This window comes from Vombatus ursinus, unplaced genomic scaffold (assembly GCF_900497805.2).
Source record: "Vombatus ursinus unplaced genomic scaffold, bare-nosed wombat genome assembly UNPS02014775.1, whole genome shotgun sequence".
In the NCBI taxonomy this organism is placed as follows: Eukaryota; Metazoa; Chordata; class Mammalia; order Diprotodontia; family Vombatidae; genus Vombatus; species Vombatus ursinus.
The window spans coordinates 12,525,062-12,551,677 of record NW_020954553.1 but is presented as its reverse complement, the minus strand read 5'-3'; positions in this window follow the sequence as shown (position 1 = coordinate 12,551,677).

Below are 26,616 nucleotides of genomic sequence, written 5' to 3'. Positions count from 1 at the left end.
AGATAGATAGATAGATAGATAGATAGATAGATAGATAGATAGATAGATAGATAAATAGATGGATGGATGATGGATGGACGGATGAATAGACAATCTGCAGGAGCTGATAAGGGACAAAGAGAGAGAGGAGAAAGGAAGAGCAGGACAGGGCTTTGGAAGTAAGCTCACAGTTTAAGGGGGAAGGAACCATCAATGATAAAGCAACCCAGGAAACTGTGAAGGATCAGTCAGACAAATATGAAAAGAATGAAGAGAGAGAGCAGTGTCACAAAAACCCGGAGAGGAGAGAAGAAGCAGGAGGGAAGTGTTCAGTGGTATCAAATGTTACAGAGACATCACGAAGGCTAAGGATTGGGAAAATACCATTGGATAGAGCAATTAAGAGAGTTCACTGGTAACTTCAGAGAGAGCAGTTTCAACTGAATGATGAAGAGTAGAAGCCAAATGGCAGGAGGTTGAGAAGAGAGAGCAAAAGAATGGAGACCATGAGTGCAAGCTTTTTTCTACCAGTTTGGCTGTGAAAAGTAGGAGAGATGTCAGACCATATAGCCTAAGGGGAAGGTACAGATAAACGAAGGTTATTGTTGTTGTTTTAGTGTGGACATGTTTAGCAGCAGCAGAAAAGAGTCAGTAAATAGAGATTAAACATTGGGGGTCAAGGATGATAGCAGGTACAACCTGCTAGAGAAGATGGGAGAGAATAGAATCAAGGGTACAAGTATAGCATTTGTCCCTTGGTGAGGAGAAGGATCATTTCTTCACCAGAGACTGGAGTAAAGGAGAGAAGGTTGGGTGATTTCAAAGTATTCTAAGATGTAGAATAAGAAAGAAGAAGGACCTTGCTGTAAATGCCTCTATTTTCTCATTAAAGTATAAGGAAAGGTCCTCTGCTGACAGGAAGTAAGGAAGGGTGATATGAGGAGAGAGAAGGAAGGAAGAAAAGGCCTGAAATAGCTATGGTGGGGAATGAAACATAGAGTCAATTATTTAGTGGTAAAAGGATTGCCTTGGTGCAGTGAGGGCTCATTTGAGTTTATATAACATAAAGTTGTAGAGGACCCAGTCGGCACAATTGTTCTTTCATCATGGTATAGCAGCATAGGTAAGAAGGAAGGCAAGAGGCAAATGGTAGGGGAATTGACAAACACAATACAAAGTTAGGGTTTGTCAAGGCATGATCATCATTAGGATACAGTAACAAGGAAGTCAAGAGAGTATATAAAGCTAAACTGGTGAAGGCAGCTAGCTATCACAGTGCATAGAGTACCGAACCTGGAGTCAGGAAGATCTGAGTTCGAATCTGTCCTCATACACATATTAGCTGAGTGACTAGGCAAGTCGTTTAACCATGGGTTTTCTCAGTTTTTGCCATCTATAAAATCAAAATAATAATAGCATCTACCTCCCAGGGCAGATGTGAGGATCAAATGAGGTAATTATAAAGCTAGCATTTAGCAGGTGCTAGATAAATGTTAGCTATTATTGTTATTATTAACTGTAGGGTTAAGATTGGAAAGGGAGGAAAGTAAAGCCTGAGAAGGGAGAGCAGGAAGTAGAAGGACTGGAAGTCAGGGTAAGAATGAAGAACAGATTTAGGATGAGGAAGGCATAGGAAGAGATGCAACATAGGAGGTGATTAGAGAGAGGAATTTCATGGGTTTTGATCTTGGAAATAGAACACTCACAAATGGTGGTGAGATCAAGAGTATAACCATCCCTGAACATGGCTCCGGTGGAGAAAGTCATGGGGGTTGGGGATGTCGATGAACTGGGAGGGAGGGGTGCTTGAGGATGCATCAAATTGTACAAAGCGTCCAAGAAGCTGGTGATGAGAGCACAACGTTGAGCCACGTGGTGATCTCTTTGCTGAAGTAAGAAAGACTTGGGGAATCTAGAAAGGGTGAAGAGAGCTGATAACAGCATCTACCTCGAAGAGCTGCTGTGAGGATGAACCGAAATGGTGTATGTGAAGCACTTTATAAACTTTAAAGTTGCATATGTGTGCCTAATCTATACAAATAGATACAGATCTATGTCATAAGTGTCCTAAAAATCTTAGTGCAGTTTTAAGGTTTGATAGCTTAAAACTGTACTAAAACTTTTGAGACGCCCTTTATATGTAAGCATATATAATGTGGTACTGGGAAATAATAATAGTTCATTCATGTGTATATGTTATCTATATGCATATATATATATATATATATATGAAGAGATTGAAGATTGGAGTACAGGTATATATACACATATTTATGAGCCATTATTATATATTATATGTGTTTGGAGGATTGAATAAAACAACGTATGTAAAGAACTTTGCACACCTTTAATTACAAATAAATACGAATATGCACAAAGTGTCCCAAAAGTCTTAGTGCAATTTTAAGCTATTAAATCTTAAAACTAGGGGCAGCTAGGTGGCACAGTGGATAAAGCACCTGCCCTGGATTCAGGAGGACCTGTGTTCAAATCTGGCCTCAGATACGTAACACTTACTAGTCATGTAAGTGACTGGGCAAGTCACTTAACCCCATTGCCTAGCCCCCCCCCCAAAAAAACAAAAAAAAACCAAAAGCCTTAAAACTGTACCAAGACTTTTAGGACATGCTCTACATAAGCATGCATGCAAGTGTGTATGTATATGTGTGTGAATATGTGTATGTGTGCGTATATGTGTGCACACGTGCGTGCATGTGGGTGGGTGGGTACAAACACAGATGAGGTATTATTCCCCAGAATTTCATTCAGGGAACTTTTATTAAACTCTTACTGTGCTAGACATTGGATTGGAGTAGAAGGAAAGAGATTAACTAACCAAATAACCCTCTTCCTCTGGAAGTATAAAGGGGGTACTCACAGTCTAGAGGCAGCTAGGTAGCTCAGTGGGTAGAGTGCTGGGCCTGGAATCAGGAATACCTGAGTCTGGCTTCGTATACTCACTAGCTGTGTGACCCTGGGCAAGTCACTTAATTTCTATTTGCTTTAATCCACTGGACAAGGAAATGGCAAACCACTCCCATATCTTTGCCAAGAAAACCTCATATGGGGTCACAAAGAGTCAAACACCACTGAACAAGAAACACAAAGCCGTCCAATAGAATAAACTTTCAGAGATAGGTTTGTTTCTTCTTAATCTTCTATCATCCAGGCTAGACTAACCTCATCCCTCAGATACTGTCAGATTTTCTCAGCATTGACATTATCACCTTGGCCCCAAAGAAGACATACAACCCTATGGCTGCTGATGAATGGGCCAAGAAATTGTACTTCCTCTGTGACCGTTGTCATAGAAGTTCATATGATTGCAGATGCCACATAAATGCTTGGTAAATGCTTGTTGATTGACTTTCTGACATTTCGAAGAAGTCTACATGTGCATAACTTATCATATCTGCTGGGAGAGATAGAGAAGCGTATTGGAGATGGCATAGGGTAGTGGAAATAATAAGAGTTGATACTAAATGGCACTTTAATGTTTACAAATATTTTATGTGTTGTTTTTAATACTTTTATTTTAAATTTAATAAACAAACATGAATATTTCAATATACAAAGGACACAAAAGAGGATTGTATATGAAACTATGGACTTCTGTTACAGTTTATTTTTAAAGGTATATATTAAATTTAACAGTGAAGCAGTGAAATTGTCATGTTGGTACCCCCTTCTGAACTGTTGGATTTGGTGTTTTTGGTTTTTTGGGTTTTTTGCTTCTATGTTTTTGACATTCAGTTGACATTATTTCTTTTCTTTTCTTTTGTATTTCTGTCACTGGCCACTAACTCTCATGCACTCAGCTCTGAAATAAAAGCCCTTCCTTATAACAAATAAAAACAGCCTCACAAAACAAGTCAACATATTGCCCATGTCTGAAAACGTATGTTTTGTTCTGTACGTCTACTCTACCATCTCTCTGCCAAGAGGTAAGAGTCAGGCTCCATCATTGCTTTACTGAAGTCACGGCTGATTATTGCACTGATCAGAGTTCTGAAGTCTTTCAAAGTTTTCCTTTACACATGTGAGCACACAAGAGCATAAACATGGGCTATAGGTCAAAGGATATGAATGGGCAGTTTTGAGATGAAGAAATTAAAGCTATCTATAGTCATGTAAAAATGTTCTAAATCTATTGATTAGAGAAATGCAAATCAAAACAATTCTGAGGTACCACATCACACCTATCGTATTGACTAACACAACAAAACAGGAAAATGATAAATGCTGGAGAAGATGTGGGAAAATTGGAACACTAATGCGTTGTTAGGGGAGTGGTAAACTAATCCAACCGTTCTGGAGAACAATTTGGAACTATGCCCAAAGAGCTATAAAACTGTGCATACCCTTTGACCCAGCAATACCACTTCTAGGTATGTACTCCAAAGAGATCATAAAAACAGGGAAAGGACGCACATGTACAAAAATATTTATAGCAACTCTTTTTGTGGTGTCCAGGAATTGGAAATTGAGGGGATGCTCATCAATTGGGGAATGGCTGAACAAGTTGTACTATATGAATGTAATGGAATACTATTGTTCTATAAGAAATGATGAGCAGGCAGACTTCAAAAAAACCTGGAAAGATTTATATCAACTGATGCAGAGTGAAATAAGCAGAACCAGGAGAACATTGTACACAGTAAGCACCACATTGTGTTATGACTGACTTTGATAGACTTATCTCTTCTGAGCAACGCAAGGATCTAAGACAACTCCAAAAGACTCATGATAGAAAATGCTATCCACATTTAGAGAAAGAACTATGGAATCTGAATGCAGATCAAAGCATACTATTTGCTCTCCTTTTCTTTTGTTATTATGTTTTGTTTCTTCTATCTCATGGTTCCTCCCATTAGTGCTAATTCTTTTTTACATCATGACTAATGTGAAAACATGTTTAATATGAATGTATAAGTATATCCTATATCATATTGTATACCCTCTTGGGGAGGGGAAGGAGAGGGAGGGGAAGAAAATTTAAAACTCAAAATCTTATGGAAGTGAATGTTGAAAACTAAAAATTAATTAATCAATTAATTTAAAAAAGAATCCACCAACACCTCCTGAAAGATATCTCGTAATGAAAACTCCCAGAAATATTGTAGCCAAATTCCCCAGCTCCCAGGTCAAGGAGAAAATATTGCAAGCAGCCAAAAAGAGACAATTCAATTATCATGGAGCCAAAGTCAGGATAACAAGGAGATTTAGCAGCTTCTACATTAAATGATAGGAGGGCTTGAAATATGATATTCCAGAGGGCAAAGGAACTAGGATCACAACCAAGAATTATCTACCCAACAAAACTGAGTATAATCCTTCAGGGGAAAAAATGGATATTCAATGAAATTGATGACTTTCATGTGTTCTTGATGAAAAGACCAGAGTTGAATAGAAAATTTGACTTTCAAATACATGATTCAAGAGAAGCATAAGAAGGTAAATAGGAAATCATAAGGCACTTAATAAAGTTAAACTTTTACATTCCTACATGGGAAGATGATACTTGTAATTCGTAAGAACTTTCTCATTATTAGGGCAGTTAGGAGACACAGGTTGATTATGACTTGAATATGATGGGATCATACCTTAAAAATAAAATTAAGGGGTGAGGAAGAGAAATGCACTGGGAGAAAAGGAAAGGGAGAGGTAGAATGAGGTAAATTATCTGACATAAAATAAGCACAAGAGAGTTTTTACAGTGGATGGGATGATAGGGGAGGTGGTAGGAAATACTTGAATTTTACTCTTATCAGAATTGGTTCAAAGAGGAAATAACATATTGGGTATAGAAATTCAATTGGGAGTAGAAATCTATGTAGACTATGGGAGTAGAAATCTACATGAAAGTAGGAGGGTAAAAGGATAAGAGAGGGGGATTGCTCATAGAAGGGAGGGTGGATTCAGGGAGGCAGCAGTAATCAGAAGCAAAACACTTTTAAGGAGGGTCAGGGTGAAAAGAGAGAGCTAATACAATAAATGGGAGGGAATAGGATGGAGGGAAATACAGTTAGCAATAATGACTGTGAAAAAAAATTGAAGCAAGTTTCTCTGATAAAGTCCTCATCTCTCAAGTATATAGAGAAATGAGTCAAATTTATAGGAATGAGAGTCATTCCCAAATTGATAAAATATGAACAGTCAGTTTTCAGATGAAGTTATCAAGGCTGTCTTTAGCCAGATGAGAAAATGCTCTTAATTACTGTGGATTAGAGAAATGCAAGTTAAAGCAATCGGAGGTACTACCTCACACCTATTAGATTGGCTAAATAGGATGGAAAAAGGAAATGACAAATGTTGGAAGGGATGTGGGGAAAATGAGACATTAGTGCATTGTTGGTGGAGCTATGAATTGATTCAACCATTCTGTAGAGCAATTTGGAATTATGCCCAAAGGGCTGTAAAACCATGCATATTCTTTGATGTAGCAATACCACTACTAGGTCTATATCCCAAAAAAAGATTTAAAAAAGGAAAAGGACCTATATGTACAAAAATATTTATAGTGGCTCTTTTCTGATGGCAAGGAATTGGAAATTGAGGGGATGCCCATCAATTGGGGAATGACTGAACAAGTTGTGGTATATGATTGTGATGGAATACTGTTGTGCTATAAGAAATGATGAGCTAGATGCTCTCAGAAAAACCTGAAAAGACTTACATGAACAGATGCAGAATGAAATAAATGAGTATAATCAGGAGAAAATCATACATAGTAACAGCAACATTGTGGGATGACCAACTTTGATAGACTTAGCTCTTCTCAGCAGTATAAATGATCGAATACAACTCTGAAGGAGTCATAATTGAAAATGCTATCTATCCCCAGGGAAAGAACTGATGGAGTCTGAATACAAATCAAAGCATACTTTTTTAACTTTATATTTCTTGTGTTTTTAAAGTTTTGGTCTGTGTTTTCTTTTACAACATAACTAATATGGAAATATGTTTTTCATAACTACACATGTATAACTTATATCAAACTACTTGCCTTTTCAATGAGGAGGTGGGAAGGGAGGGAGAGAATTTGGAACTCAATTTTTAAAATGAATGTTAAAAATTGCTTTTACATATAATGGGGAAAAATACTAAATTTAAAAAAGAAAACCCTAAATGGGCTCATAAAGAGTCGAACATGACTGAATAATAATAAAAGTATTTTTCACATCTTAAAGGGCTATATAAGTGCTAACTATTATTATTATTAGCTGTTATTATAACTTATACTCTGAGCCTCAGTTTATTCATCTGTAAGATGAGAGGAGAAGGTTAGCTGACCTCTCAGATACCTTCCAGCTGTAAATCCTATGATTCCCAGATTGGAGTCACATGGCTTGGCTGTGTTTCACATGTTAATTGTGTAATAAGTATGTGTATCCTTTTAAGAAAAAGTCAGGTCTCTGACCCATCCCCCAGAAAAAGTGTAAGGAAGCTAACCAGATGCAGTTGAATTTAGACATGGTGCGTCCTCTATAAAAGGCAGCTCAGCACTTCAGATGAAAGGATTCGATCCAGAAGGGAGACCAGTGAGGAGAGAAGGCTTCCAAAAAGAAGGGTTATTTTAGTATGTTCTAGGAGTTGCAGCACAAGGAGAAGGGTCACTTCAGGCTGTTCTGAAAGATTGTCCAGGAAGTCTAAAGAATGTACTGTCTGCTCTGAGTACTAAGAAGGATGAGGACCACATGAGTTCAAGATGTGGTAACTACCCACAGTAGGCATTCAATAAAGGTTTGGTGATGAGTGGAAGAGGGTAAAGGAATCTAGTGAAGTTTTTTGATTTTTGTTTTCAAAATAAGGGAAACCAAAAGAAATCAAAATGAGAGTTCATGTGGAGTGTTTAAAATTGTTAAAGAAGAAAGTCACCTTTTTTTTTTCCTTCTGAGACTAAAGAGAAGATTTAGTGGTGAAGAAGGTTTGACGAGTGGATTGACTTGTGTGCTGATATAAATAATTCCAATGTCCTATTTCTCCAGTGACCTTCCCTGTATTAGTTATTAAGGACCTACTATGTGCCAGGCACTATGCTGGTAGCTAGGGATATACATGTAAAAATGAGTCCCATCCTTATGCTTATAATATAAAAACAGGTAAGTCAATACAAAATACATACAAAGCATTTGAAGGGAAGGGGACAGCAAGAATAACTGAGGCAGCAAGGGGATGGGGGATTAGGAAAGGATACCTGTAGGAGGATATATTTGAGCTGAGTCTTGAAGGGAGCTCTTAGGGACTCTAAGAAGCCAAGGTAAGAAGGGAGTGTATTCTAGGCATTGGGGACCTCCTCAACTGGAGGCAGGACGGCAAGTAAAGTGTAGAAGGAGGAGTAATATGTGATCGGTCTGGAAACATAGATTAGAGCCAAAGTATGGGAGGAATTCCACTACCCATCAACATCATAACAATTTGAACTGTTATAAAGTCACTCCTTTCAAGGCCCAATTCCACTGGCACCTTCATTGGTGAGGCTTTTCCTGATAGTCTCTTGATAATTTCCTGATAATTTACTAATAAACTCTTCCTCCTCTGATTTCACATAGCATTTTGTCTAGACCTGAGCTCCAGTCTCTCATCAAAAGGCAATCAGTTGCCTTTTGGACATCTTAATCTGACTATTCCTCAGGCTTCTCAAAATCAACATGTCCAAAATACAGCTCATCACATACACTCCCAAACTCTCCCCTCTTCTCAACTTCTCTTACTATAAAAGGCACCATCATTCTCCCAGTCACCCAGGCTACCACTCTGGTGTCATCCTTGACTCCTCCCTTACCTCATCTTAGGTATCCAATCTGTTGTCAGATCTCATTTCTAACTCCATAACATCTCCTGTAAAAGTCTTCTTCTCTCCGCTCATAGCCTCTACCTTGGGGCAGGCTCTCATCATGCCACAGCTAGACTATTGCAGTCACCTTCTGGTTGGTGCTCTGAGTCAAGTCTCTCCTCACTCCAGTCCATCCTCCACTCAACTGCCTAAACCACAGGTTTGGTATCATCACTCTTCTACTCAATAAACTCCAGGGGCTCCCTATCACACCCAGGATAAAACATGTTTGACTTTTAAAGACACAATCTGACCCCTTCCTACCTTTCCTGGCATCTTATACTTCATTTCTCTCTATGATCTAGTAACATTGGTCTTCTTTCTGTTCCTCAAACATAACATCCAATCTCCCAACTCCATGCTCTTTCATTGGCTGTCCCCTATACCTGGAATGCTCTCTCTTCTCACTTCTGCCTCTTGACTTTTCTAGCTCCTTTCATGACTCAACTCAAATACCACCTTCTGCTAGAAGCCTTTCTCAGTCTTCCCTGCTGTCAATGCTTTCCTTTAGAGATTATTTCCTCAAGATAAGGACATGCTGAATAAATATTTGTTGACTACTACTACTAATAATAATAACTAGCATTATGGCACTTTAAAGTTTACAGGTGTTATTTCACTTGTTCCTCATAATAGCCCTGAAAGGTAAGTGCTATTATTGTTCCCATTTTACAAATGTCTTCATCTGAGGCAAAGAGAGGTTAAGTGACTTGCCTAGGGTCACATAGCTAGTAAGTTTCTGAGGCAGGATTTGAACTCAGGTCTTCCTGACTCCCCATTGAGCATTCTACCCACTACTTCACCTTTACAATTCATAAAGCCTAGGGGATTTTGGCGGTGGTATAATCCAACCTATTTCTGACCCATAATTCTCCATCCTCCTTGACCTATCTTTTGATACTGTTGACCACTCTGCCCTCCTCAACACTTTTCTCACATGGCTTCTCCAACACTATTTTTTCCTGGTTCTCCTCTTATTTGTCTGGTCACTCCTTAGTCTTCTTTGCTAGATCATTTTCTCTCTCTTGTCCCACTAATATAGATATCCCCAAGGCTCCATCCTGGGCTGTCTTCTCTTCTCTCTCTAATATCTCTCCTCAGTGATCTTCACTGTCCCTTTTGTTTCAGTTATTGTCTCTACACAGTTGGCCCCCAAATCTATGTAACCTCATGCCCAAAGCTTGGGGGAGTAGGAGGAACACTTCTCTCAAAAAGACCACTCTCTTTGGCTCATGTCATCATCAAGAAAAATAAAAACCTAAGGCTTTACAAAAATGGCAAAAGAGCCCTTAATTCCCATGCAAGTACTCAGATCAACAATGCATCAATTACAAGACAGGCTTTATCTCACCCAGCAGAAAATGTAAAGCATGAAGGACTTATACCCTATCCCATAAACAGTTAAAAATAACTCTTCTTCCTCCTCTTGTGAGGTCTAGCAGCATATGGAGTGCTCAAGGAGGACCAGCACCTATGGTGTAAGGACTTGCCAAGCCCTTTTCAGGGCTATTCATCTGCCTTTGGTGTCCACCTTTCACCCAACTCTCAACTGTGGCTTTAAGAAGCTGTAGCATGTACAGCAGCCACACCCCAGGAAAATCATCTCAGCAGATGGGCTAAACCTAAGGGGAACCAACAGGCCTCAAACCCATCAGTAAGTTAGGAGGATGTCTACCTAAGCACGAGAAGTCTTCCCCTAGTAGAGCTGGAAGATGAGAACAATTTATTCTGATGGCCATGAAGGTGGCTGAAGCAGGCACTGCGGAGCACTTAGAGCTTGGTCAGACATTGAAGATGCCAAGGTCATCCACTGCATCCCAGGCCATCACCAGTTATCATGACTTTTGTCTTGCCACTGGACTGTGATGGCTCTGGAAAAGAAAGAGTGAGGCTGATGACATTGTGTAACTCTTCCTCACTTAAATCCAACTCATGTGCGAGTCAAGACATCACTGATGCCTCAACATTGTGATGTCGTATGTCCTTTTCAAAAACAAGGGACTGATCAACAATAACAACAACAGTGAGACCAACATTCCCCAGGGACCTATATGGTCTTCTGGACTTGGGATATTTCCCTAGGGTTGAGGGCCCTGGAAGGAGAAAGCACTTGGGACTCAAAAAGAATTGGTCCTTCATTCTCTAGTAAGTACCCCTCCTCTAGGGACCTATATGCCCCTCAGACCTTAAGGTTGAGGTTTCTCCGAAAAAGGAGAAAACTGGTTTACTGGAGAGTCAACCTCCTTCTAACTTATAGCATTAGTAGAGACTAAGACCAAAATTTGCTCCCTCCGCACTTCAGCATGGTTAACCACGATTTCAATGTTGTCAATAGCGATCTAGAGTCCTTTGGCTCCTTGACCTTCTACTATATGCATCTTCCCAATCCCCCGGCTGAGAGAGAACCTGTTGTCCATTTTCTCTACCCTTCCTCCTAAGCTGCTTGCTGTTGTTCCTTGTGAGAGAAAATCAAAATTGGGCTGATTGGGTCCATTAGTGTTGTATATACTACTGGATGTCATTCAGGCCCTCACTGCTGCTCTGGCAACCCTTTTGTTCATTTCCTGATTCCTTGGAGTATTCCCCACAGCAGCTGCTTCAAGCCTCTTACATTCCCCTCAAGCTGCCAACCCTCTCCCTTCCCAAAAACCTCATTAGTAGAGAATTGACTAAGACCAAGGCCTTTGACACAGATTCCCCTCAACCCCATTTTGGATTGTCTCAAAATGTCTCTACCTTCAACATCCACACCTTCTTCCTTCCTGTCTCAGAAGAAGAGATATTTTCCTTCTTGTCTTAGGTTAGCCCTTCACTTGTGCCCTTAATTCCATCCCCTCCAGCTTCCTCCAGGATCTTGCTCTAAAAATTGCCTTGATTATGCAAATTCATGCTTTTCCTCTCAACTGCTTCTTTTCCCTCTACCTAACATGTGCTCAGGTCTCTCCTAGCTTACAAAAAATCTTCCTTCCATCTTGCTGTACCCTCAAGGTCTCTTTCTTCTTATTCCCTGAAAAGTTTGTCAATACACTGCCTCCATTCCCTCACACTCCAAGCCCCTACAATCTGGATTTTATTCTTGGAATAAGTTCTTCTTAGGGTAACTAATATCTTTAGTACTAAATCCAACTGCCTTTACTAAGTCCTCACCCTCTTTGCCTTCTGTGTCATTTTACATTGTTGACCACTTTTTTCTTCTTGGCTTCTATGTTGAATGTTGAATTTTCATCGTCCCCCTCTTTGCTCTGCAGCCACTTCCCTCTGTCTCTTGCTAGGTCCTTGTCTCTTTCCTGATAACCAAATGTGGCATAATTCAAGGCTCTGTCCCTAATTCTTTTATTTCTACCACCTACTCCATCCCTCAGCAAGTTCATCCATTCCAATGGCATTAATGTTACCAAGGCCTTCTAAAATGACTTACAAAACTATATTTCTACCCTTGGCCTCTCTATTGGATTCTAGGCCCATATTTACTAAGGCCTGGTGTACATCTCTGCCTGGATAAATTATAGTTACTTCAAACTCAATGTGACAAAAATGAATTCAACTTCATTCCTTCCTAAACCTTTTCCTCTTTCTGCTTTCTCTGTTTCTGTTTAAAAAAACCATTGTCTTCCTACTCACCCAGATTTGAAGCCTCAGAGTCACCTTTGACACCTTCAACATCTAATCATTCAGTCCTTTGATTCTATCCCCAAAATATCTCTCATGTCTCCTCACTGTAACAGGGGATAGGGAGGCTCTTATACAGGTATCTAGCTGTGTTTAGGGCTACACTAAGTACTACAAAGAAGGACTGGCATAGATCTGGGTCCCTGCCCTCAGCAGACTTACAATGGATCCAGACCCACATCTACAGGACAAAGCACAGTAGAAACACTAAGCCAAGAGCATGAATAGACCTGAAGTAGGAGACCTAATCCCAGTTGCAGTTCTGCCAATGACTTTCCATGTGACCTTTGTCACATTTTCTCTGAGTCTCATTTTCATAGGTTCATGCAATATGGAGCCAGAAAGAACCATGTAGATCATTTAGTCTTACCCTTTTATTCTGCAAATGAGAAATATGAAACCCAAAGAAATTAAGTGACTTGTCCAAGATTATGTAGGTAGTAAAAAGGCAAAGATTACACCAAAGTCCTTTGACTCTAAATCCATTCCTCTGTCAAAGAAGGGATTGGATTAGAAGATTTCTGATTGAAAAATTCTGATTTCTGATTCAGAACTCTTGAAGCTCTGAAATTCTACATTCAACATAATGTATGGCTCTACTGCAGGATGAGTTGAATACATGACTCAGTCATAAATGTAGGAGTTTTATGTACCCAGGGTTTGATGTTGAGGATGGAAGTGGCCACCACCTTTGATCCATCTAGAAAGATTTTTTTAGAAGAGGAGGAATTTCAATAGCAATGAGGAAGGAGGAAGATGCTGATCAGACAAAGGGAAAAGGATTTCTACAAACAAATCAGTGATCTAACCAGATTGTCCCTTTAGTCTCTGATGTGATGGGCAGCAGCTTGGGGAGGCCTATGGAAGATAGATAGTAAGGCCAACATCAAGGCAGAATTTAAGAGTCTGTCCCTCTCCAGGGCCACCAACACTACCACTGGTGCTGCCATTATTTCTGAGGCATGGTATGGGAAGCACTCTGCTCTTCCTGCTTGCCAAGACAGAGAATTGGGTGAGAGGTGAAGTGGATTCTTTTTTCTTTCCTTTTTTCCCTCTCCCATAAGAAGTTCTCTGAGCATGCTTTTGTGCATCCCAGATGTTTCTGCCTTTGTTCCGATTTAATCCTCCTTATTTATCGCTCCCTTGTACCTGTTTATTATTTTCCATTTTTCTCTGGCAGCTCAGGCTCAGTGCCTCTGCTACTAGGATCTTATCAGCACACTTAGGTGAACACAATCAAGGCTGCTGTGTTGTCATCCAGCTTTGATATGAAAGGGCCAGAGAAGAAGAAAACCAGTACGAGTCAGAACAAAATACCCAAATGGATTTAAAAATAAACATGAATGCCACTGTCAGGCCCCCTCTGGAAAAAAAAAATCTAAAAACCTTTAGTGGAGAAACAATGCAACTCTGTCCCTCACACTCAGTTGATACCTCTCTCCATCTGAGACTAGGGCTATGTGATGGAAAGGGAGACCTGGAAGGCTCACCCCCACTCAGAAGCCCCAAGCCACCAGACTTTGGAAAGGATGTCTGCCTTAGGGGGACAAAGAGTGAGGACAAGGGGAGATAGAAATGATATCACAGAACCTCTCTTTACCGGACCCAAGTGTGCTAAGTCCAGAACTTTAATAATGATAAATACATTTTCATTTATTTATTCAATTGCATAGATGTGGTTCCCTGCTAGCAAATGCTCATAGCTAACACTCTAAGGTTTGCAAAGCACTTCTTCTTTGATCCTCACAACAACACTGGTCGGTATGTACCATTAATCTCTTTACTTTACAAATAAGGAAACTGAAGCTGAGAGAAACTGACTTGGCCAGGCTTGCATAGCTAGTAGGGATCAGAGATAGCATTCAAACTCAGATCCTTATGGCTACAAGCCTAGAGCTCTAGCTACTATTCTAGCTAGGGACCACTACTCAGGATTTTGAGGTATCAAGGGAAATTGAGAAGCAAAGGACCATCAGGGTAAGTCAGAGGATGTTAATTTGTCATCTGGCCATCTCCATTCCAAGCCACCTCACTCCTCACGCCCTTATGTAGACAAGATAACCAGAGAGGTTAAGGGATGCTGATGGGAGCATAGCTAGTAAGTGACAAAGCCGCAATTTGAAACCAGTTTGAGTCCAAATTCAAACCAATTCTTCCTGGGTCTCGGTACCTCAATATGTAAAAAGAGGAGTTGGACTAGCTGGCCTATAAAGTTTTTTTTTTCTAATAAACACTGAGTTTTGGTGGTCCTGAGGAAAGCTGTGCTTGTGCCAGACCCGAGTTGCTGGGACAGCTCGATGGAGTAATAGATAGAGCACCAGACCTGGAGTCAGGAAGACTCCTCTTCCTGATTTCAAACCTGGCCTCAGACACTCACCTGGGAAAGTCACTTAACCCTTTTTTGCCTCAGTTTCCTCATCTGTAAAATGAGCTAGATAAAAATGGCACACCACTCTAGTATCTCTGCCAAGAAAACCCCAACTGAGGTCACAAAGAGTCAGGCACAATTGAATAAAGCCTGAACAACAACAACATATCTCATATTGTAGTAGCAATCCCTAGAAGAAAGAGTCAGGTCTGTTGGTCAACATTGGTGGGTTGTGTATGATAAGAATAGTATGGGCCATGAAGGTCAACAAAATCATGCATACCCTTTGATCCATCAATACCACTACTAGGTCTGGTTCCCAAAGAGATCATGAAAAAATGGGAAAGGACCCACATGTACAAAAATATTTATAGTAGCTTTTCCTGTGGTGTCCAGGAATTGGAAATTGAGGGGATGTCCATCAATTGGGGAATGGCTTAACAAGTTGTGGTATATGAATGTAATGGAATACTATTGTTCTATAAGAAATGATGAGTAGGCAGACTTCAGAAAAACATGGAAAGACTTGTATGGACTGATGGTGAGTGAAGTGAGCAGACCCAGGAGAACATTGTACACAGTAACAGCAACATTGTTTGATGACCAACTTTGACAGACTTAGCTCTTCTCGGCAATACGATGATCCAAGACAATTCCAAAAGACTCATGATGGAAAATGCTATTGACTTCCAGAGAAAGAACAATAGAGTCTGAATGCACATTGAAGTACACTATTTTCACTTTTGTTGTGGTTGGGTTTTTTTTCTTTCTCATGGTTTTTCCCTTTTGTTCTGATTCTTCTTTCACAATGTGACTAATGTGGAAATATGTTTAACGTGATTGTACATATATAACCTATATCAGATTGCTTGCTGTCTTGGGGAGGAGAGAGGGGAAGGAGGGAGGGAGAAAAATTTGGGACTCAAAATCTTATAAAAATGAATGTTGAAAACTAAAAAAAAAGAACAATATGGGCTGGTGGAGCTCCCAACACCCTTGACACTGGCTGGCTGGTCAGGAAGCCTTCCATGAACCAGAGCATAAGGGGTTTAATTCACAGCTGCTTTCTCTCTGTCCCCAAGGGAAAGGGCCCACAGAGCAGGATCTCCTTCCCAGGACAGGTATCATTCTGCTTTAGACTCTGAATCTGTATCAAAGGGAGTACTTGGATATATTCATACTCTAACATTTTCCAGGGTAGACACAACTAGATATGTCTGTGGGAGTAGGGGGTGGAGGGATGGGTAGGGGAATAATGTATAGCATTTAGCCCAGCTGAGGGAATGTCCTGTCAGCTTCAGCAATGGGAAGCCCAGGGGACAAGCAGCCTTTAGAGTATGAATGATCTTGAAGGGCCAAAACTCTAAGGAGTTTAGATAGCATCCTCCATCACAATGTACCTTGGAACCCCCAGTACAGAAGATACATGGGCCTTGGTAGGAAGTAACAGGCCTCCCTTAGGGCCCAGAGAAAAGTCTCCTCTTTTCTCCACTCCCTGATACAGTGGCCAGAATCAGAGTAACCATGCTGTCTTCACTTCTTCTCCCAGGGGAAAAAGCACTAGAGTTGTGGGTAGAATGTTGGAGTCGGAATCAGGAAGAAATGCATTTGAATCTTGCCTCAGGTACCTCCTAACTGAGTGACCCTAGTTGAGTTACTATTCAACCCCTCTCAGCCTCAGTTCCCTTATCTGCAAAATGAGGATAATTATGTCACTTAGTTCCCAGGGTTATTTGCAAACATCAAAGTGCTATACAAATGGCAGCTTGATTACCAGAGCATTCATGGTAAAGGAGGAAAGTAAGACCTTTGACGCTAACTAAAAAATACCTCCTCTGTCTGTCTTCCTGGAGCTTGAGATTCCATCCATAAATATAGGTTATCATGTGATTTAGAACTGGAAGGGATGTTAGAAATCATCTAGTTTAATTCCGTCATTTTACAGAGGGGGAAACTCAGCCTTCCCTGAGGCACAGGGAAGCGATCTGCCCAAGGTTACATAGGTAGTACCTAGCAGGTCCCTAATTAAAACCTAATTCTTTCAGTTCCATAACTAGTACTCTTCCCACTTCAATGAACACTGGCTTTCGACACAGAGGACCAGGTTCATATCCTGTCTCTGTCATTAACTACTTATGTGATCTTGGGCAAATCTCTTCATCTTAGTTTCTTCAACTGTATTGCCAGTAATATCTTGTACGTAGTAGGCACTGTTTGTTGAGTTGAATTGCCTAGGAAGAAAAGAGACAACTTATGAGGAATAGGATAGAGAAACTGCCCCTAGAGTCATTTTTTTCTGGAGCAGATCCTGAGTCTGTTTATCACATCCCCGCCCTAGTCAAAAACCTTCCATGACCTCCATCACCTAGCAGAACAAAGTCTTGTATACCTGGCCATCTACTACCCATGTCCAACTTACCATTCACTTAGGACCCTCCCTGCTCAGCCTTCCTCAAAAATAACATAATTAACAACACTCCAAGTTAGCTTCTAGCTGTGTGGAATTAGTGGGGAAAACAGAATAATACACCTCTCTTTCAGTCAGCCACAGGCAGCAAACAGAGCTCCCATGAGTCATGCATTGAGGAGATGGGTTTTATTTTATTTTTTTTATTATAAATAGGGCAGGACCCTCTTGATTCAAAATCAAATTGCCCTTTGGAAAAGGTATCTACTGACTTCCAGATCAGGCATAGCTAGTAATGCTGGAGATAAGATATTGCTTCTAATCCACTGGGAAGGACTGAGGATCAGAAGTGGATGCTAGCAACCCATCCATAAACCAACAGTTATTAAACACTGACTATGTTCCAAACACTGGAGATACAAGCCCATGGATGGAAACTCCTGCCCACAAGGAGCATATGTGTAATAATACACAAAAGTGTATACAAGACAAATGCAAGATAATTTTTGGAGAGATGTTTTGGCAGCTGGAGGAGACCAGGAAAGGTATTGTGGAGAGACTGGCATTTGAGCTGAGCTTTGAAGCAAAATAGGGAGCCTAGAAGAGGAGGAGGCGAGGAGGAATTGCATTCCAGGCATGGGGGACGGCCTGTGCAAAGACATAGAAAAAAGGAGATGAGATATTACAGGTGAGGAATTACAAGAAAGCCAGCTTGGTTGCACCCTGCAATGTGTGTATAATAAGTCTGAAAAGGCAGATTGAAGACAAGTTGTAGAGGACTTTAAATGACAGAGGAATTCACCTTTGACCCTAGAACTAATGAGGAGCCACTACAGTCTGGTCTCCTGGCTGTTCCACAAACAAGACACTCTACCTCTTGGCCCCAGTCACTGTCTCTACTCTCCCCATGCCTGGAACCCTCTCTTGCCTACACTCCCACTACGACCTCTCTGGCTCCCTTCAAGTCCCAACTGAAATCCCACCTTCTACAAGAAGTCTTCCCCAGCCCCTCTTAATTGCAATGCCTTCCCACTATTAATGATCCCCTATTTATCTTATAACTTGCTTTGTATATATTTCTTTGCTTGTCTCTCCCGTTAGATCGTAAGCTCTTTGAGGGCAGGGGCTGTCTTTTGTCTCTTTTTGCATCCTCAGTGCTTAGCACAGTGCCTGGCACATAATAGGTGCTTAATAAATGTTTTTTGTTTGATCTGGTATGACCTGAGTTTTAAGAATTTTGCCTTGGCACCTGTGTGGGCACAGATTGGAGAGGAAGGAGCCCAGAAGCTAGGAGACAAATTGGAAGATTATTGCAATAGCCCAGGCAAGAACTGATGAAAGAACTGTAAGCTCCCTGAGGGCAGGGACAATTTCACCTTTGTCTTTCTAGCCCCAATGATCTTGCACTGATAAACGTCTGTTGATTGATTGGCAAGAAGGAACGTCTCTAGGAGCATGTGACCTGGCTAGAGCAGAGACAGTAGGCAAAGCACCAAGATGCAAATCTTCTGAGACCCTTCCCTTGACCTTGTTTTCTTTCCTTCCAGTTGAGGAAGAGAGAAGCGCCTTAGCTCTGCTCTTCTCTCTCCTCCTGGTGGATCAGAGAGCACTCTCCTACCCTTCTTAAGTGACGACCCCTACCCCGATGACAGCTCCTGATTGGTAATCCGTTTCTATCTTCCTTTTAGGAATAATTGTGTGTCTCAGATTTTTAGAATTATTGTTGAGAGCTCTATTTTCATTACACGGGAGTTATTCTAGAGAGATTTGTATTTCTGAACTGTGCTAGGAATTTCCCCTTACAGTCTTTGTGCTTCATAATCCCCATTAAACACCTCTCTTTCTCAAGAGCAAAACTGTGCCTTTTTCTAGTGTCATTTATTTCACCAGATGCTCTCCTGGCCAGTGGCTAGAAGCACCTAGGATCAGATTTAGATTTGGACCTGAGGCTATCTGATCAATCAGTCTCCGTGCTTTATAATGGGGGCCAATAAGGTCAGATGACTTGCCTGTGGTCACAAAGGGAGTAGAGGACAGAAGTAGACCTTGAACCCAGGCCCACTGGCTCCTCCCACTGTACCACACTGTCTTCTGAGAATAGTGGGCTTCAACGGTCTTGGACTACAGAAACACTCAGTAACAGTTCAGTCTCATCTCTACGCTCACCCATTCCACGCTGAAAGCTGACAACTACTTTAGGTTGTCTTTCCCTTTGCACACAGTGTCCATCCGACCTGGAGCATCTTCCCTCTGCCCTTCGTTCCACTCAGCCCCATACTCTGGGGCCCAGCTCAGGTGCCGCTTCTTCCATGGAACCTTCCTTGATTCCCCTAGTCAAAAATAAATCATCTTCCCTCCAAACTCCCAAAGCATTATGTTTGTTCTCCTTTCCTATGCTCATTATTGTAACACACATATATGTTTACAAAGTCCTTTTCTTCTGGGAATCCTATGAGGTCAGTACTATGGGTATTATTATCAACCATTTTGCCCAAGAGGCAAAGAGTATTGCCAGGTTAATAAAAGCCTAAGCCAGGACTGGGCCCCAAGTCTCCAGGGCTCTTTCCACATATTGTAGATCGTTTTGTAGCTTAGGGAACATTTGGCTGAGGAACCTTTCTACTAATGTGGGTCAGTACCTTCTTTGGAATTTATAGTCTTGGAAAGTTAGCCAGGGCACTAAGAGGTTAAGTGACTTCCCAGGGTCACACAGCCAGATTATGTCAGAGGAGGGTCTCCCCGGGTCCTCCTGAGTCCAAAGCCAGCTCTCTATTTACCTCATTAAACTGCCTCTCCTCTATTGCTTGTCCATTTTATATTATAGCTACATCCCACATCCCACAGATTTTTATGGCTCGGTGTCTATTATAATAATAATTATTATTATTTTTAGCATTAGCATTCAAATAACCCTTTACATATGTTATCACATTTGATCTTCACAATAGCCCTTTGAGGTACATGCCATCATTACTATCCCCACTTTACAGATGAGGAAGCTGAGGCTGGGAGAGGTCAAGAAGACTTGCCCAGATCACCTAATAGCTAATAAATGTCTGAGGCAGGATATGAAATCAGGTCCTCCTGTCTATTCACCATGTCACTTAGCTTCCTACAGGATTAAGCGATGGAAGGGACCTCAGTCCTACTCCATCCTCCCTGCTCCCCAACTTTGGTTATATGAAGATATTGAGGCCCAGAGAGAAAATAATGTTTTGCCCATAGTCCCACAAGTAGGATCGTAGGATGTAAAGTTAGAAAGAGACTTAGACTAATATAATCCCCTTTTTTGAAAAATGGATAAATTGAATCCCAGAGCAGGGAAATTGCTTGCCCTACATCAGAAGTAGCAAAGCAAACATTCACATCCAATATTCTGACTCCAAAATGCACATCATCAGCATGTGGTTCAGACCTTTCACACAGCAGGTGCTCAAGGAATACTTTCAATTCACTTCAATTCAGCCCCATGCACAGGGAAATGCCCTGAATTAGGAACCAAGAGACCTGGCACCTCATTCCCTCACCTTTCCTCACCTTGCCACTGATGGCCCACACGAGATTCAGTAAGTACAGGCTCCTTCCCCTCTCTGAGTCTCGGTTTTCTCATCTGTAAGATAATGGACCTAAGGGTCTTTCCAGCTCTGGCATTCTAGTTTCTGCACCGAGTTGATCGGTGGAGCTTGGCCTTGAGTCTCTAATGCAGCCTTATCTACATCAACCCAAACTTCCCAAGCTCCGTTCCAGCCCGTTCCGGCTGCCCCCACCCCTCCCCACAGTCCTGGTGGGGCCTTCCCAGCCACATGCAGGCAGGTGAGCCCAGGCTCCCCAGCAGCAGCTGGGAGGTACCGCTGGGCTGCTGCTGCAGATGGGGGCTTGCTCTGCCTTGCAAGATCAGCATCAATCCTCACTCCGATCAAACATCTTCTGAAACACGCTCCAGTGGTCTGGAATCTTCTGCTAAATAAGGGGTTATTAACCCAGCAGCTCCCCGGCTCTGGCTCGGGGATAAACAAGGCGGTGGCTCCAGTCTTTCCTCACTGATGAGCCTCACTTAAAGAACGATTAATAGACACTGCGTTAGCCAGCCAAATGCAGAAACCTGTGACATTTTGGGCTGCTCCAAACCGTCTAGTTGGTTCAAATCCCAAATGTATTCTTTGCCTCTCATGCTCACTCTTATTCCGGCCCATTCCTTGCCGGTAATGGAGATGTTAGACATTAAAGCTGGGTTTAATTAGTTAATTAATTAATTAATTAAGCTAGAGTTCAATCTCTGAGTTTTGCAGGTAAGATAAGAGACTCAGAGAGTCTAAGGACTTGCTCAATGTCACCCAGTAAGTCAATGACAAAGCCTAGACTAGAATAGCATGAGGGGCCATAGATTTGGGGCTGGGAGGGACCTTAGAGGTGATTTAATTTTACCCCCTTGTTTTACAGGTGAGAAAACCAAGGCTCAGAAAGGTTGAGGGACTTGTCCAAGGTCAACAAAACTTAGATGAGAATAGGATGATAGATTTAGGCCTGGGACAGACTTCAGAGGCCAGGCTTTCCCTCTGTGGACAGAGAGCTAGGCAGTCAAGGTCAAACGCCATGTAGGTAGTAAGTGAAAGGTCCAGGTCGCCTGATTCCAAACCCATCATTCTTTGGAGAGTTTCAGGAGTTAATCAGATGTGGGCTTTCTGACATTAGTAACCTACCCTTGATAAAGTATTGACTGAGCATCCTTTACATGGAGGACTATATTGTGTACAGGCAATGCTCAAGAAAAGGGCACCATGGCATCGTGGAAAGGGCCCTGGACTTGAAGTCGTGAGGAACCTGGGTTCAAATCCTATAACATTTCATAGTTATATGACCTTGGGCATATCATTTGAACTTCATGAGCCTCAGTTTCCTCATTTTTTTTTTTGGTGAGGCAATTGGGGTTAAGTGACTTGCCCAGAATTACACAGCTAGTGAGTGTTACGTGTCTGAGGGCAGATTTGAACTCAAGTCCTCCTGACTCCAGGGCCAGTGCTCTATCTACTGCACCACCTAGCTGCCCCCAATTTTCTCATTTTTTAAGTGAGGAGAATAATACTTGTATGACCTACTTCACAGGGTTGTCATGATAAAAGTGCTCCATGAACTCTAAACTTAGCACACTCACTCAATACTGAGTGATCTGTAGATGAAATGTACGCCCTTTGAGGGCAAGGACTATTTCCTTTTACCTTTGTATTCCCAGAACCTAACACAATGTCTGACACATAGTAGTCACTTAAGAAATATGTATTAATTGGTTGACTTTGGGCAAGTCACTTAACCCTCCTGAGTCTCAATTTTCTCATCTGGAAAATGGGGGTATTAGATTCAATCACCTCCAAAGTCCCTTTCTTCTCTAAACCTATGGTCCTAAGAGTGATTTATTATTAGGTATTTTTACCAGGCCTGTGGCTTTATTGATTAACTCCCTCTACCTGAGATTAACATCTGCCCCATCTTAGAGAGTTTTCTAGGACACTGAGAGGTACCTGGCTTGAACTGAGTCCCATGTGTCAGAGGCAGGATTTGAACCCTGGTCTTCTAGATTCCAGGATCAGTTCTCCATCCATTAATAATGAAGATTGATGTAGGGCCTTGTCCCAGCTTTGACCACATGTGCTCACTAGCACCCACTGTAACCAGGCACTAGAATCTTTCCAAAGTGGGGAGAGGGGGATGCCAAGGTTCCTTCCGCCCTGAAGGAGTTGGTGGATAGTGGGGGCACGGGGACGCACGTGGATCACTGGAGCTGAGGCAACAGATCCCTGGGATGGGAGCACGGGCCTTCCCACCCCCGGGGCTCAACCTCCTGGCCACTAGAGCATGGATGGGGAAAGGGAGGAGGGGGAACTGACAGAGATTCTCTGCCAGATTTCAGACATGCTAGCTTGTTCTTAATAACAATGGAAAGCAGTGAAGAAAGGTCAGAAACACCTGCGGGTTTGACTCATAACAGTCTTCCCCTTGGCTTGGTTCTTTCCAGTTAAATAGCACAATCTAGAATACAAGAGACTAGATTAGCTCTCAATTTTCCATGCCAACAGGAGGATGCTGGTGCAGATCACCCAGGATGTGATTTATCCCGAGCCTTGGGGCTGATTGGACAGCCTGCTTCTCATTCACCTTCCCATCTCGCTTTTGCCTTAGACAATGGTAAAGTATGTTTGTGTTGCCTGAACAGAAAGCAGAGGGAGCAGAGAGGATGGCAAGCTTCACCAAGATCGGAAATGGAGAAGGAGGGGGAAGTCTAGGAGGGAGACGTGCAAGGAAGAGGCAGAGAAGGAGTCTAGTCTGGGAGATAAAGGACCTGGGGTCAAATATGGACCCTGCTGTGTGCCCTTGTGAAAACTATTTCCCTTTTGTGGATCCCAGATTCCTCATCCTTAAAATGAGGGAGTTAGCAAGGTGACTCAGTAGAGAGAGCATTAGACTGGAAGTCAGAAAGACCTGACTTCAAATCCTGCTTTATAGGATTAGCTGGATGACTGAGTCACTTCACTTCTCTCAGACTCAGTTCCCTCACCTATAAAATGGGGATGATAATAGCACCTACCTGCCAGGGTTGTTGTGAAGAGCGAATGAGCTAATATTTGTAAAGCGCTTTGCAAACCTTAAAGTGCTCTGTAAATGCTGGTTATATTTCTAAGAGTCCTTCCAATTCTTAATCTATGATCAAGTGCCTAGCAGCTATTGGAATGAAGCAGATTTTCCTTATCTTAGAGGTTTATGACCTGAGAGCTGACTCTGATGTTTTACTGTGTGCATGATGGGGGCTAATAATCATCACTTCCATTTCCATCCAGCTTTATGGGTTTCAAAGCACTTTTCTTTACAGCAACCCTGCGACATAGGTAGTCTAAGTACTCAGAATCACAGTCTCAGAGCTAGAAAGGAAAGGCTTCTCCCACCTAAAGAGGAATCCCCTTTATCAGATCCCTGACCCACGATTTATCAGGGGCCTGCTTGAATACAGGTAGAGATGGGGAACTCACCACCTCCTGAGGCAACACGTCTCACTTTGGGAAAGCTCTAAGTACAGATACTTAGTTGTTGTTGTTGTTAGGTCATTTTTCAGTTATGTCTGACTCTGTGAGCCCATTTAGGGTTCACCTGGCAAAGATACTGGAGTGGTTTGCCATTTCCTTCTCTACCTCATCTGACAGATGAGGAAACTGAGGCAAACAGGGTAGAAGTGTCTTGCCCAAGGTCAGTCAGCTAGTAAGTGTCTGAGGCTAGATTTGAACTCAGGAAGATGAGTCTTCCTGATTCCAAGCCCAGTGCTCTATCTACTGTGCCACCTAACTGCTCCCTTAGATACTTATATCCAGCCCAAATCTGCTTTCCAGTAACTTCCACCCCCTCACTGCTCCCATTTCTGCCCTCTAGAGTCCAACAGAATATGAGTCAGTTCTCTCCTACATGGCAGCCATGCACATTCTTAAAGATTTGGTGTCTTGTTATTGTCCCCACATTGCAGATGGCAGCTAGGGTATAATAGAAATAGCATTCAATTTGGGATCAGGAGACCTAGGTTTGCATCTCAATTCTGTTGTGTAAGTCAGTTTACTTCTCTGGCCAAAATTCCCGTATCTATAAAATAAGAGAAATTGAACTAGATGATCTCTAAAAATTCCCTTTACCTCTAAAGTCTGTGAAAAGGACTCAGAGAGAAGTGACTAGCCTATGGTCACACAGCTAGAGAGAGAGAGAGCCAAGATTCACACCCAACCCACCTGCTTCCAAGTCTAGTCCCTCTTTTCATCATTTTGTTATTGTTGTCTGGTGGATTAGTCATGTCTGATTCTTCATGACCCCATTTGGGGTTTTCTTGCCGAAGATACTAGAGTGGTTTGCCATTTCCTTCTCCAGCTCATTTTACAGATGAGGAAACTGAGGCAAACAGGGTTAAGGTACTTGACTAGGGTCACCAAGCTAAGAAGAGTCAGGATAGACTTGAACTCAAGTCTTCCTGACTCTAAGACCAACACTCCATCTACTGTGCCACCCAGATGTCCCAATCATACCAAGCAAATAATTCCATCACACCAAGTTAATAATTCCCCACCAGACTCACAAACCCACACCCACATTCAGTGCTACAGCAACTTGAAGACAGCCAGGGCAGATTCAATCTGCTAACCAAGGCAGCCAGCAATGGGGAGGCTGCTCAATAGGTCTGAGACGTGAGAGGTGGAATGAGTGTAGAAAGGGAACAATGAATGGCTGGGGCTGTGTGGTTAGGGAAGGGATTTTTTTTTTTGTTTCAGACAATCAGCTTGCTTCCACTACCGTCTCCTTGTTGAATCTCCCCATCCTCTCCTTTAGAAAGTCACAGAATTTTTAAACATTTTCCTAGAAAGATCCATTGTTCCTGGTTCCAAATTGTTTAAAACTCCAACACAAAGGTAGGCATTGAAAGCTCCCTCTGAGAAGGCAACTGACAAAGAGTCTGAAGGAGACCCTGGCAGGAGACACGTTATCTTAGAAAAAAATTGTAATCCTGGGGGGTTGGTCCCACAGGCTATCTCACATTAGACTCCCACCTTGCCTTCAGGAACTCATTGTTTTCTGTCCTGTAAGCCTAGATCTTACACCTCCCAGGAGCACCTTTGGACACAGCTACACAAGGTAAATATTACAAATGATAAAACAGCACATACATTCCTGACTTCTTAGGATCTTTGCGGGGATAGATGGAGCAGAGGAGGAACTAGTCTGTTGTATTTTTTCAGTGTGGGAAATTACCAATAAGGAAACCCCCTCCAGCTGTGCAAATCAGCAGCTGCCCTCAAGTTTAGCTTTCTAGAGTTGCCTGGGGGCCCTGAGAAGTTCCCGGGGCTTGCCTCAGGTCACACATACGGCCAGAAGGTGTCAGAAGCCTGGGGTCTTCCCACCTCCCAGGCTAGCATTAGCCCTCTGTTTACTAGATCACACTGTCTCTCCGTAATTGGGACCATAGATTTAGAACTGGAAGGGGTCTTAGAGGACATCCACTCCTACCCCTTCATTTTAGAGCTGAGGGATTATTGTAAAGAAAAGGCTTTGTAAACTTCCCAGTGCCAGAGAAATGGAAGCGTCTTTTTATTATCTTATTAATAATTGTTATTCTTCCATTAAAGTCTTGCCTTGGTACCCCTGGCATTAAGGTGACTTTGGGTTAAGGAAGAAGAGGGGAAGGAAGGAAGGAAAGAAGAAAGGAAGGGAGAAGAAAGAAGGAAGGGAGATAGGAAAGAAGGAAGGAAGGAGGAGGAGGGGATGGAGAAGGAAAGAAGGAAAGAGAAAGGAAAGAAAGAAAGAAAGAAAGAAAGAAAGAAAGAAAGAAAGAAAGAA